General features: G+C 36.9%; 1 protein-coding gene across 1 annotated transcript in view; it reads left to right on the top strand.

The window, feature by feature from the left end:
* The window catches only part of OXCT1 (3-oxoacid CoA-transferase 1), a 343,538-nt gene that overhangs the window by 202,338 nt on the left and 126,851 nt on the right, over nucleotides 1-14,349 (top strand). The gene's annotated exons all lie outside the window — the stretch shown is intronic.

Raw genomic sequence — 14,349 nt, 5'->3', positions numbered from 1 at the left:
CTTTTTGGGGTGGGGGAGAGAGAGAGAGGGACACTGTAGAAGGGGAGGGGCAGAGGGGAGAGACAGAGAGCATCTTAAGTAGGCTCCATACTCACCAAAGAGCCAGATGTGGAGGTCATTCTCACAACCATGAGGTCATGACCTGAGCCGGAATCACAAGTGGAATGCTTAACCCACTGAGCCACCCAGGCGCTATTAGGTAGAATAATTTTGACTGCAGTTCTCAGAAAAATCAACTACAATCTAAACAATGAGGAAATAAATGGTTTGGAAAATGAATCCCAGAGGTAGGACAGGCTTCAGTGCTGACTTAAATCAGCAGCCCTAGCTCCATTTCTCTGCAAATCTTTTGGCTCTGCATTTTTTGTATGTTGGCTTTACCCTCAGCCTGACTGTGAAAAGGCTGCAGCTATTACAGGCCTCATATCTAAGAAAACTACCATTAGAGGAAGAGAACAGCAGTATGCAATTTTGTGATTTGTGACTGAAAGCTCACAGAGGGAGCGGGAGAAGCAGACTCACCGCTTATGGAGAGCCCGATGTGGGGCTCGATCCCAGGAACCTGAGATGATGACCCGAGCTGAAGGCAGATGCTTAACTGACTGAGCCACCCAGGTGCACCAGAAAGGGCTTTTTTCAATTAGACATTCTATCAGTGAATTAGAATTAATTGTGAGTTATAGACAAAACCACAGAGGCTGAAGACAGATGCTCATTGCTCTCTCAGATTCCAGAAATCTGTAAGTTTTCAGTCCAGAGTTGTATAAGCACTCCATGGTGTCAGGGTGCCAGATTTCTTCCATCTTGTTGTTCTGCCACAAGTGTTTCCTTCCTAAGGAAGGAAATCAGCTCTTGATCTAAGGTGGTTTGTGGAAGTCTAGGCATTATATTCATATTCCAGCCAGTAGAAAGGAAGAAAGGCAGATCATGTTCCCTCCTCGTAAGGGCATTTCCTGGAAGCTGTATTGACCATTTCCACTTTTATCCAACTAGCTAGAACTTAATCATATGGCCGTACCAGGGTATAAGAAGCTACAAAAATGTAGGCTTTATTCCCAGCAACCCATGAGCCTTCTAGCGTGACCAATGATCCTAGTTTGTCTGGAATTTAGGGCTCCCATGAGACACAGGATTTTCAATGTTAAACAGTTGGTCACCATAGTTCCATTACTCTGGAAAGAGAGGAGAATGGATATTTTCCAACACAGCCACAATCATTTGGGAGCTTTTTTGTTGTAACTGATAAGTAGACATAAAATGGCATAAGATACAAACAGAAAAAAAAAAAAAACCAATTTGCTGAATGATGTAACTGAGAAACAGAGGCCCAAATAAAGGCATTAGAACCAGGTCTTTCTCGAACTGCCTATTGCCCTTGGTTCTCTGTTGGCGCCATTTTCAAGGCGGTACGAATGGTGGCAAAAGGCTGCCAGCAGCATTGGGCTCCCATTCTTTAAATTAGAAGCCAGTCAAAAAGAAGATCCTTAATCTCCTAACAACCAGAACAAAATCTAAGAGCCTGGTCCTCACACACCTGAATTTAATCAGCTCCTCATCCCTAAGGCCATTACTGTCCCCAGGGTATCACTGTCCCTTGGAGCAGGTGGGTTCACCCCTCCCTGCCAAATTATTAGACCTGAAAGCAAAGAAAGGAAGTTTTATTTTAAAAACTGTCGGTACACAGAAAAGGGTGGTCGGAGGCTACTGAGCAGGAAAATCACAAATGTTCACTATTGTATGATCCCTGATCCCTTTGCCATGCCTACGATATCTGAAAAGCAGAGAGATTGAGATCACTGCCAGAAAGAAAATCTTGCTCTCCCATAACAACAGATACACAGGAGATCTAGGTGATGCTCTAACGTGGTTTTAAACAGCCTCTTCTGTCTGGCTTTTCCTTCCTCATTCCTGTCCCACCTGGTCTTCATGGTCTTAATCAATCCTTTATTCCTATTCCCAGTGAGCTATAACCAGTTTTCCTAAATGGACACAGAAGATTAAAAACTTCAGATTCTTCAAGTCCCTAACAGAAAATTATCCAAAAGGCCAATACACCCTTGCTCAGTTAATCTGAGCACAATTTATGGTTTAACATCAGTGGTATTATGCAGACAGTCTTCTATTGTTTTTTTCAGTCTTACCAAACCCCCTCCACCATACCAGTACATATATCCTGCATAATATATGTTATGTGTCTATATGATGTTAATAAAACTTATGTAATTTTTTTCTAATTCAGATTTTGAGGCAAAAACACATTTTGGTCCATATGGCATGACTTAGAGCTCACATAGTAAATCAGAATGGTAGTTGTATCAGAGAAGAATTACTTGGGGTGCCTGGGTGGCTCAATCAGTTAAGTGTCTGCTTATGGCTCAGGTCACAGTCCTTGGATAAAGCCCCACATCAGTCTTCCTGCCCCGAGAAGGCCTCCTTCTCTCTCGACCTCTACCCCCCTCCCAGCTTGTCCTTTCTCTCACTCTCAAAAGAATAAATAAAAATCTTTAAAAAAATGGAATTACTTTACTCTTCAAATAAATTATATTTGTATAGCACTTTAAACTTCCCAGAAAATTCTTGCATCTTATCTCTAAGTCTCAACAACTCGGTGAAGCAGGTAGATATAAATATTTTCCATACTTCATAGGTAAAAACCTGAAGCTCAGAAAAAGTTACATGACTTGTTTAATTTCCCACAAGTAGCGAGTGACAGAGTAGAAATTAGAACCTCCTTTCTCTTGGTTCCTAGATCTCTGATCATTCCACACGTGTGCCACCACTCTCACCTTCTTCCCCATCTCTCCACTTTCCAAAACCTCAGCTGATTTACTACTGGGCCTTTGGGGATGCTTTATATCACACTGTGCCCTCAGACTATGAGAGACCTGGGTTCGAACACCATCTCCTCTTCTTACTTCTCACATCCTTTCTGCTCTGTTTAACATTTCTCACTCTCATGATTTGGCTATCATGTATACAGTGTATACAATGATACCCAAATCTATCCTATCTCCAACCTAAACCTCTTCATTGAGTTTCATACTTCCATATACTGTTATATGAAATCACTTACTGGGCATTTCAACTGTACATGCCATAGGTATTTCAAATTTAAAATGTCCAGTCCTGGGATTATCATTTCCTACCCCATCTGTGATACCCCAGCTCCTATCTTGGAATCATTCTTGAATCCTATTCACTCAGCCCCATTCCAGTTTCACCCAAACAGACACAAAGTTCTGAATATTTTACCTCCTTTCCTTTCCAAGGAGAGGTGAGCAACTATCCAACCAGAGTCTTGATTAATATATTCGATTTTATTTTTTTAAAAGACTTTATTTATCTGTTTGGCAGAGAGAGAGATAACAAGTAGGCAGAGAAGCAGGCAGAGAGGAGGGCGGGGAAGCAGGACCCTGGGATCATGACCTGAGCCGAAGGCAGAGGCTTTAACCCACTGAGCCACCCAGGCGCCCCCCAATATATTCAATTTTATTAAGAGGATAATTGACCCATTGTGGTAGATACAGCAATAGTCCCACAAACACATCCATGTCCTAATTTCTAGAACCTGTGAATGTTACCTTACATGGCAAAGGAAAAGTAAGGTTGCAGATGGAATTGAGACTGCTAATCAGCTGAACTTAAAATAGGGATGTTACCCTGGATTATCTGGGTGAACCCATTATAATCACAAGGGTGAAAAGTGGAAGAGGGAGACAGACGTTAGAGTGATGCCAGAGGAGAACTGGACTCACCTTTGCCAACTTTGGAGATGGAGAAAGGGGGTGATGAACCAAGGAATGTGAGTAGCCTAGAAAATATCCAGAACCTAGAAAAGGCAAAGAAACTTGGCTAAGGCCTCCATTAGGTTTTTGTTTGTCACAGATTGCCACAAAATCAGTGGCTTAAAACAACACACGTTTATTTCCTTATGGCTCTGGAGGTCGGAATTCCAAAATCAGTGTCAACAGGTGCCAACAGGGCACACTGCCTCTTGCAGTTCTAGGGAAGAATCTGTTTCCTGTTTTTCTCCAGCTCCTAGAGCTGCATTTTTTACATTCCCTAACTCGTAGCCCTTTCATCTGTCTTCAGAGCTAGCCATGTGGCAGATTCAAATCTTTTTGCGCTTTTATCATATCACCTTCTCCTTTCTAATGTCAAATCTGCTTACATTCCAGATTCTTCTAAGAATCCAACATCTAGGGGCGCCTGGGTGGCTCAGTGGGTTAAGCTGCTGCCTTCAGCTCAGGTCATGATCTCGGGGTCCTGGGATCGAGTCCCACATTGGGCCCTCTGCTCAGCGGGGAGCCTGCTTCTCTCTCTCTCTGCCTGCCTCTCTGTCTACCGTGATCTCTCTCTGTCAAATAAATTAAAAAAAAAAAAAAAAAGAATCCAACATCTAATTGTTTGCTCCCAGCTCCTAAAAGACTTGTTAGAAATTATTCATGTCTAAAGGACAGCCAGCTCTTTTATTACTATTGGACAGAATGCTGCTGTCCAATAGAACTTTCTGTGATATTGGATATGACCTATACTTGTGCTGTATTTCATAAAAATTGAATCACATATGGTCTCTTATGATTAGCTGCTTTTGCTTACACAACGTCTTCAAGGTTCATCCATTTTTGTAGCATGCATTAGTACTTCATTCCTTTTTCTTACCAAATAAGAGTCTGCTGTTTGGATTTACCACATTTTGTTTATTCATCAGTTGATGGGACCTTGGGTTGTTTTCACCTCTGGCAGTTAATATAGCTATAAACAGGGGCACCTGGGTGGCTCAGTGGGTTAAAGCCTCTGCCTTCGGCTCAGGTCATGATCTCAGGGTCCTGGGATCGAGCCCCGCATCGGGCTCTCTGCTCCGCAGGGAGCCTGCTTCCTCCCCTCTCTCTCTGCCTGCCTCTCTGCCTACTTGTGATCTCTCTCTCTCTGTCAAATAAATAAAATCTTTTAAAAAAACATATATATAGCTATAAACATTTCCGTATAAGTTTTGTGTGGCCCTATGTTTTCACTTTTTTAGGGTAAGAAATGAACTGCTGTGTCATATGGCAACTCTATGTTTGTTTGACAAACTGCCAGACTGTTTTCCATTTTACTTTCCCACCACTATGTTAGGGTTCTATTTTCCTAACATTCTCACCAACATTTCTTATTTTCTTATTACTTCACTTCTTTTTTTTTTTTTAATATTACTTCGTTTCTTGATTCTAGTCATCCTACTGGGTGTAACTGGTATCGTGTTTTTGATGTGGATTTCCCTAAAGAATAATTGTGTTGAGTATTTTTTCACGTGCTTATTGGCCATTTGTGTATCTTTGAAGAAATGTCTATCCAGCTCCTTTGTACATTTTTAAATGGGCCATTAAAATTTTTATTATTGACTTGTAAGAGCTCTTTATATATTCCAAATAGAAATCGTTTATGAGATGTATGATTTTCTCCTATTTTTTCCTATTCCATAGGTGATTTTTCACTTTCTTAATGGTGTCCTTTTTCTTTTGCTGCTCGTGTTTTTTGTTTTTCTTACTTTTCTAAGAACCCATCACCAAATCTGAGGTCATGAGATTCGTCTGTGTCTTCTGAGGATTTTATAGTTTAGCTCATTTTACATTTAGGTCTTTGATCCATTTTGCATTAATTTTTGCTTCTGTTGTGAAGAAAGGGTCCAACTTAATTCTGCATGTGGATATCCAGTTCTTGGAAAGACTATTTCTTGCCCATTGACTAGTTCTGGCACCTTTGTTGAAAATCAGTTGATAAAGTCTATTGATATTTTTACCTAGTTACATTATCCATTATTTAAAGTTGAATATTGGAGTCTCTATTACTATTCAATGGTCTATTTCTTTGTTTCTGAGCTTTTACTCCATTTATTTGGCACTCTGATGCTAGTGACATATATATTCATAATTTTAATATTTTCCTGTTGGATTTTCCTTTTATCACGATTTGATGGGTACCCTTACAAAAGATCTGGCTATGGGGAATACTTTCTCTTCCTGCCCCACCCTTCAACTAAAAAGATGTAAAAATAAGCCTTCTCTTACATGCAGAGAGTCTAGTTTTATTATTACTAGGACTGACTTTCAATAGACAATTCAATTATTATTGCATACCTATCCAATTATTGTCAGAAAAGAGGGCCACAGATTATTCTAAAACACAAGATATTACTTTTAATTTATTCATTTCATTATGACAAGAACATGACTCTCTTGTTTCCAAATCATTAGATTCTAGCTCTTTTCTAAGCAATGCCAAAGAAATATTTCTTAGAAAAACTAGACGTCTAGGGGTTCCTGGGCAGCTCAGTCAGTTAAGCGTCTGCCTTTGGCTCTGGTCATGATCCTGGGGTCCTGGGATAGAGCCCCACAGCAGGCTCCCTGCTCAGCGGGGGGTCTGCTTCTCCTTCTCCCTCTACCCTTACCCCTGCTCCTTCTCTCTCTTTCTCACTCAATCAAATAAATAAATAAAACAAAACAGAACTAGACTTCTTGTCCCATGAAAGGGAATATATCTCATTTCTTCTTATACTGCTGCTGTATAGAAAAGAACCTGCTCTAGAACAAATGTCTGATGACTTCAAATTTTAAAATTGTTTTTAGCACCTCTTCAGGAACAGATATTTATAGATATTTCAAAAAGAAGGTGGAGGTTATATAACTTTTTATCCACAATGAAATAAGAGTATTAATTAAAACAGCATAAGGAATAAAGTCAAATCACCTGAAATTAAAGTAACTCCTATTGAAATTTCTATAAATATTCTCCTGGGCATTCATGAATAAACAAAAACAATTTTTCTTTTTTTTTTTGTAGATTCTTACTGTCATAGGGCTTTAATCTGATTTTTTGACTTTTCGATGTCTTGGAGATATTGAAATGTGTCATTCTTATTAATATTTCAAGGTCTGCATAATTAAGAGCTTAAGAAATTTTATTGGATAATGATTAATTTAAAAATTACACAAATAGTATACAGTCACCTACAGTAAAAATTAAAACAAGTCAATGCATATAGATGGAAAATTATAAATTTGTCTTCACTTTGGACTCCTACTCTCTCTAACCTTCTAGAATAACCACTGTTTGTTTTTTTCAGATATCTAGGAATTTTCATATAAATACCACAAATATGTAATTTTGGTTTATTCCTCTTTACATAAATGAAATCACATAATAAACATTATTCTGCAACTTGATTTCTTCAAAATATATCCTGGTGAAGTTTTCCTGTAATTACATGTAGATCCCTCTTATTCTTTATGACTGCTGTGTAGTACCTCTAGGTAAAGATATCTATGAATTCCTCCCAGTACTTTCCTAACTGCATTCTAGTAAAATAGCACTTTAACACTTTTTGACTGGTTATGCTCTAGGACTCCATCAGTAATATTTGTCCATTCTGTCCTCTTAGCAGAAGTGTTTTGTTAGACATCAATAAATGAGACAGCAGGTTACTCTGAGATAGGCAGAAAACCCAGTGTAGATATGCCTGGAGGGTAGCCATGCTTCAAGTCACAGCTCAAGCCTACAGGGAACTGGCTAGTGTCCATTAATAATTTTTAAGTGGGGAGATGTTTATTGTGTTGATTTATTTATTTTCCAACTTAATAGCTTTTTATCACTGAAGTACATGTAGATTCTTTTCATTGGAGGCTGCCACCCCCATTCATCTATAGAGAAATACATGTTGGAAGATTATCACTGCCATTCCATTGTGGGTCACCACAGGAACGATTAGTGTGTGATGTGAAATACAACGTTCAGTCTCCTGAAATGCTCCTCTGGATTCCTGGGTTAGGACTGGAGAAGGCAAAGTTAGTAACCAAACTGGAAATCATACTTGTACATATATACATATATACATATGAAATATATATAAATATTATACACAGGAAGTATATAAACATGTATATTTTGTAAGAACACTTCACACGAGATAGACCCTCTTAACACATTTTTGACTGCACAATACAGTATTGTTAACTACACGCACAGTGTTGTACAGCAGATCTCTAGAACTTACTCATTGTGTATATGTGAAACTCTATACATGTTGGATAGCAACTCCCACATTCCCCCCTCCCTGAGTCCCTGGCAACCATCATTCTACCCTCTGCTTTTATGAATTTGACTCTTTAGATACCTCATATAAGTGGAATCTTACAGTATTTGTCTTTCTGTGGCTGACTTACTTCAATTAGCATAATGTCCTCCAGGTTCATTCATGCTGTTACATATGGCAGGATCTCCTTCTTTTGTAAGGTATGTTTATATCACATTTTCTTTATCCATTCATCCGTGAATGGATATTTCTGTTGCTTCCACATCTTGGCTATTGTGAATAATGCTGCAATGAATATGATGGTACAAATACCTTGAGATCCTGAAATGGATATTTTGAACTCACATCAAAACTCTATGTATAGGGGTGCCTGGGTAGCTCAGTCCTTAAGTGTCTGCCTTCGGCTTGGGTTGTGATCCCAGGATCCTGGGATCAAGCCCCGCATCAGGCTCCCCGATCCCCGGGAAGCCTGCATCTCCCTGTCACTCCCTCTGCCTGTATTCTCTCTCTCACTGTCTCTCTCTCTCTGTCAAATAAATAAAACCTTAAAAAAACCTATATGTAAAACCCTAAAAAAACCTATATGTATATGTGCTATTAAAAGTCAATTAGAAGTTATACAATATTTTAAACAATGAGAGAAAATACCTAAAGTCCTGCTCTCATTATATGTATTTTTTTTTCATTTTTTCAGTGGTCTTTTCCAGCTTTTGACCTTATGTGAAACTATATGACACACAGCTGTGATCATTATACAGTTTGAATTCTGCTTTTTACAATTATCCTTAACATTTCCACATGCACTTAAAATTTTTACTTTTTAGTGGTGGCAAAATAAAACTTTCAAAAAGGATGTACTATAATATAATGAACTGGTTCCTTATGCCTGGATAAGTGACCCTGAATTCTGCTCTACTGAGCAGCTAAAATAATAAACATGGAACATGATACAGAAATAAAGGGTGTCACAATGACTTGGCCGCATTTTTTTGAAATATATTATTGCAGGCATTAGTAGTTTTCTTAGAGCACAACTAGTGGATGGTGTCACAAAAATAAATAAATAAATAAATAAATAATCAATCACCCAGTCAACAGGGTACATGAAAATGTGCTCAACATCACTAACCATCAGGGAAATGCAAAAATCAAAACGACATTGAGCTCTGCCTGTCAGAACAGCTGTTATCAAAAAACAAAAAATAATAAGTGTTGGCAAGGATGTGGAGAAAAGGGAAACCTTGTGTATTGCTGGTGGGAATATGAATTCACACAGCCACCGTGGAAAACAGGATGAAGTTTTCTCAAGAAATTAAAAATAGAAATATCATATGATCCCGCAATTCTACTTCTGGGTATTTATTCAAAGGAAATGAAAACGCTAACTCAAAAGATATAAGCATCTCCATGTTCACACAGCATAATTCATAATAGCCAATGCAAGGAAGCAACCTGTGTCTATGTGTTCATCAATGGATGAATGGATAAAGAAAATGTGATATATTGTTTTATACATATGTGTACATATACATCTTTTGTATATGGATATATACAAAATTCAGTCATAAAAAAGAGATTGTTGCCATTTACAACAAAACACGGAGGGAACTTGAGGGCATTATGCTAAGTAAAATAAGTCAGACAGAGAAGAACAAATACTTACCATCTCACTTGCATGTGGAATCTAAAAAATGAAAAACAAACAAAAATCCCCAAAGTCATAGAGAACAGAATGCTGGTTGCCAGAGGGGGTAGGGAATAGGCAAAATGTGTTAAGGGAGTCAAAAATTACAGACATCCAATTATAAAATAAATAAATCATGGGGTGTAAGGTATAGCGTGGTGACTATAACTAATAACACTATATTGTATATAATTTTTAAGATCTCATAACAAGAAAATACATGCTATTTGTATGTGGTGGTGGCCGTTAACTAGATCATTATGTTGGATAACTGAAACTAAAATAATGTTATATGTCAATTATACCTTAATAAAAATTTTAAGTGATTATCTTATACCATTTTAGGAAGATGGCTTGTTTATTTTATGATTATCAGAGGCATTTATAAGAAAAGACCTAAGTTTCACTTACATTAATTAAACAGGATTTAGTCTTGCTTACATGGCCTAAATGATTTTGTTTGCTTAGGGAATTTTCAAGTTGGTCTCCTCTTTGCATTTTATTTTAATAATAGGAAAGAAGGCATGAGCAAAGACTCCATGTCAAAAGGCCCTTGGTATGTACAGGGAGTAGAAGGTGGGCTGCCATAGTTTACTTTTAAATAAAATTGCATTTATAACCCAAATAATTAGTAAACATTTACTTTAAAGTAAAAATGTATTTATAACCCAAATATTATAAAACAAATACAAAATATTATATTATTATAATATATATTATAAACATACATTTTATATTTATAATATTAAGAATATCATAAAAGTGGTACTTTATAATTTAAATGATTTTTTCATTTTAATTGTGAAATATTTTTTCTGTTATAAATGAAGTCAATGAAGATAACAAAACTCTTTTGATGAACAAAAACTTCACAACCATGGAGTTATGTCTGATGGTTTTCTTGTTTTTGTTTTTCTATTTGGGTGCACAATACTAAGAAAATTTTGATTTATACTACAGCTTGCCCTAAAATCCTTAAAATCTGTTTCAATTAAAGTAGATCAGAAGCTTAAAAGTAGCAGAAAGTGTTTGCTTCAATAGTCAATCACTAATCATATTGGTTACTTCTTGTTTGTATATACAAATTTATATTAAGTGAACAAAATTGAAGACAACTTCTAATGCTATCCATAATATGACATTATCATGAAGTGCTTTAGGTGCTCTTGTTGAAAAGCTAATATGCTGTTAAGAGAAATAATACTAGGCAGTAGACCTATCTGAGCAGAGCATCCAAGTATTATACATCTATATAAAATTATGTGAGTCAACATGCAAAAGTGAGAATGATAAAAAGCTAAGTACAGAGCCTCTACCTTTGTTAACACTTATTTATTTTTTAAGTTCTAGCATAGGCATTGAGAGGACAGAGAAACTTTATTAAGATCTGCCTCCTAACTGCAATCTGGTAACCTTTAGTATGTTGAAATCAGAGATAATTCACAATTGAGTATACATGCTACTGCTTTGTTAGAATTGACAGAGTAGCTTGAATATAATTTAAGATTTAATTTCAAAATATAATGTGTATGGAACTCTGAAGTACTTCTATAAAATCATTAAGGTTATATGGTTTGCTGAGCCTGGTTAGAGAGATGGCTACAAATGAATGTTGAACATTTGTAGCCTGTGAGGATTCCTGAAAAGTTCAGGAGAGTGTGTGAGAAGACCAGAGTTGTATTGGAAATGATCATTTAAGAGGTGGTTAACTCTGAGAGGGAAAGGAAGTTTATCTAGGAAGGGACTGCAATCAAAGAGATAAGAGAAACTGAAACTGAAGTTGGGCACTTGGGCAGAATGAGGGAAACGTAGGTCTGAGGGTCAGCTTCAAAGGCATCTCATAAAAGAGGGAGGTATAAAGACAAAAGTAATCTTTAATGCTGTATAGTCTAGGGTTTGAATCCTGCCTGATATTTTCCAGATCAGAAAGCATCTGAAAAATAGTTAAGTTCACAAGGTATAACCTTCTAGCACCTGAATACTGCAAACAGACACTGGTCTGGACATGAGCTTAACATCTTGCATTCTGTGGCTCTTTTTAAACTCTTATCCACGGTGATCCCCATAGTTAGAGAATAGCAGAACCAATATCTGAACCCAGGCAGGCTAAAAGAGTCCATGTGCTTTAACTTTTGCTACCAATTTTGTTGTGTGAATTCATCCTGAGGAAGTCAAGAGGCAAAAGCTGAATAGCTTGAAATATAAAGGAAATAATGCAGGGGGAAGGAGAACCAGAAGAGATGATCGCCTTCTATGCCAGGGTAGGAACCCTGAACTTTTAATCTTTTTTAAAAAAATATTTTATTTATTTCACAGAGAGAGAGAGAGGGAGAGAGAGCGCGCGAGAGCGCGCGCCCAAGCAGAAGGAACAGGAGGGAAGGAGAGAGAGAGAGTAGTCTCCCTGCTGAGCAGAGAGTCCAATGCAGGGAGGCAGAGGCTTAACCTATTGAGCCATCTAGGTGCCCCTGAATTTTGGATCTTAAAGGCAGTGGGGAAAACCACTGAGGGGTTTTAAGCAGAAGTAACAATCAAATTTGAATGCGTACAAAATGGCTTTGGTGTCTTTTGCTCCTGTAAGTTTCTTTAGCACCTTAACATAAGTTTCATTTTCATTCTTGGAGTTGAACCCTCTCCAAACATCTCATGTACTTATTTTACTTTTTCTCCCCCTACATTGTAAGTAAAATTTAACTTACTTTTATCCACTGAATATTAAATGCACATTAGTTAATACAAGGCACTGCTTCAAAGAATCTATGAAAATACACAAAAGAAGTAAATTAGGAGATGATGATTTGCATTATGAAACAATACATTTACAGATTTATGTAAAATTTCAAACTTCTGTCTTTCAAATCCACTAGAGGAAAATTATTTCTCTGAAGGGATTTGTTTTTATGTTAACAAACCATTGTATACAATGAAGCACACATTCTTTTTTTTAATTGACTCAAATGACTTAGTAAAAATTCCTATTACTAGTTAAGCCAGTCAAACAACCTTTGAAAAACAAGTCTTCAAATGCCCCTTTTTATCAGTGTGGAGGAGTAAATACTCCATCAAATGTGAAGGCAGGATGTCTTATCTTTCAGTAATGAGAGATGATGCTAATAAATAGCATCTTAGGATAATTTAAACAAAAATCTCTCAAGCAGAGAATGACAATTTACAATCTAACTTTGACAAATTGTCTATATTCATTCTACAGAGAGGGAATATATATATATACACACACACATATACACATATATACACATACATATATATAAATGAATGTGTATATGTATATAAAAACAACATATGATATACATATATACATACACATATATAAAATGACATCATACAAAATAAACTTTCCTTATTGCGTCTCTGGAATCAGGCCTTTTGTTTAAAAGCTTTGAATTCAATTAAATTCTTCCGATTTTTGAGAATGTGTAAATTAAGCTGTGCAAGATTACACAAAGTTTCCAGAATATATTTGCCACAAGCTGTCCTTTAAAGCAAGGGGGAACTATTCTTATTAGATCAGAAAAATTCAGATATTCAAAAAAATAGGTTTTTTCACAGACTAAAATTGAAATGGCTTTGTGGAACCAGGAGGGAAATGTGTACCAAAGAACTCTTCTGTAATTTGTTCAAGTTACTCTTCTTTTAGATAAAATGTATAAAACACAGCCATTGAGCCATTAAAAAATAGTAGTGTCTTGACCATAGAGTAGTGAGGGTGATTTTTTTCCCCACAAGAATTAAGAGTCACACAGAGTACAAGACTGGAAATGTGTGTCTTTAATTTAGCCAGAAGCAACAGAGACCAGCCAAGAAGAGTGAGTCATATGACCACAGTTAGATGAAGTTGCCAAAGTTGTTTTCCATTTCATATGCCCTCTGGAAGGGCGAAAGTGGAAAAGCAGACCCAACTGCGAATGTCAGCTTTTTCACATTATGTAAGCTACACTACAATAACTGCTGTATGCTGTATTAGGGCTAGTAATGGGACTTAAGTTCTAATACCCGAGTTTCACCTCTATCCAACTTCTTAAGATGTGTTGACAATATAGAGCATTACTAAGTTAATTTCTCTTAATGTAATTGGATAGTCTAACTTGGTATCTTATTCCCTCATTGATGTTGATTAAAATGATAATATCCATGAGGGAAAAGGAGCTAAAAGAATACAATAAAAGGGCAAATACTTTTATGGACAGACTTGAAACTGGACCATGATTGTTCATTGCATTAGGTGTACTTGCTGAGGAAGCTAAGGTTTCATTTAATTTCCTTGTGTGCTTTGCTTTGTTTCAAAACTAACACCCATATTCCCAGGACTTGGTCAGCACTTAATAAAATAAGGCCTTTACTGAGTTTCCCCTTGGTCCTTCTAATCTGCTAAGTGCAGAGGATACTTCTGAAGAAATCAGATTTCGCTCTTGTCCTCAAGGGGTTGTTCAAAAGATAAGGCTTTGAGAGCATATATTTGCCATACCAATTCAGGACTGCAACTTGAATGATGCCTAACATTTATTGAGTGTTTATAACAGAGCCAGAAGCTTCCCATGAACTATCTCATGTAGATCTTAGATAGTTCTGAGATTTA

Source organism: Lutra lutra, chromosome 5, assembly GCF_902655055.1.
Source record: "Lutra lutra chromosome 5, mLutLut1.2, whole genome shotgun sequence".
NCBI lineage: Eukaryota > Metazoa > Chordata > Mammalia > Carnivora > Mustelidae > Lutra > Lutra lutra.
Note: the sequence above shows the minus strand (reverse complement) of the source record. Positions and strands in the feature narration are given on the sequence as shown.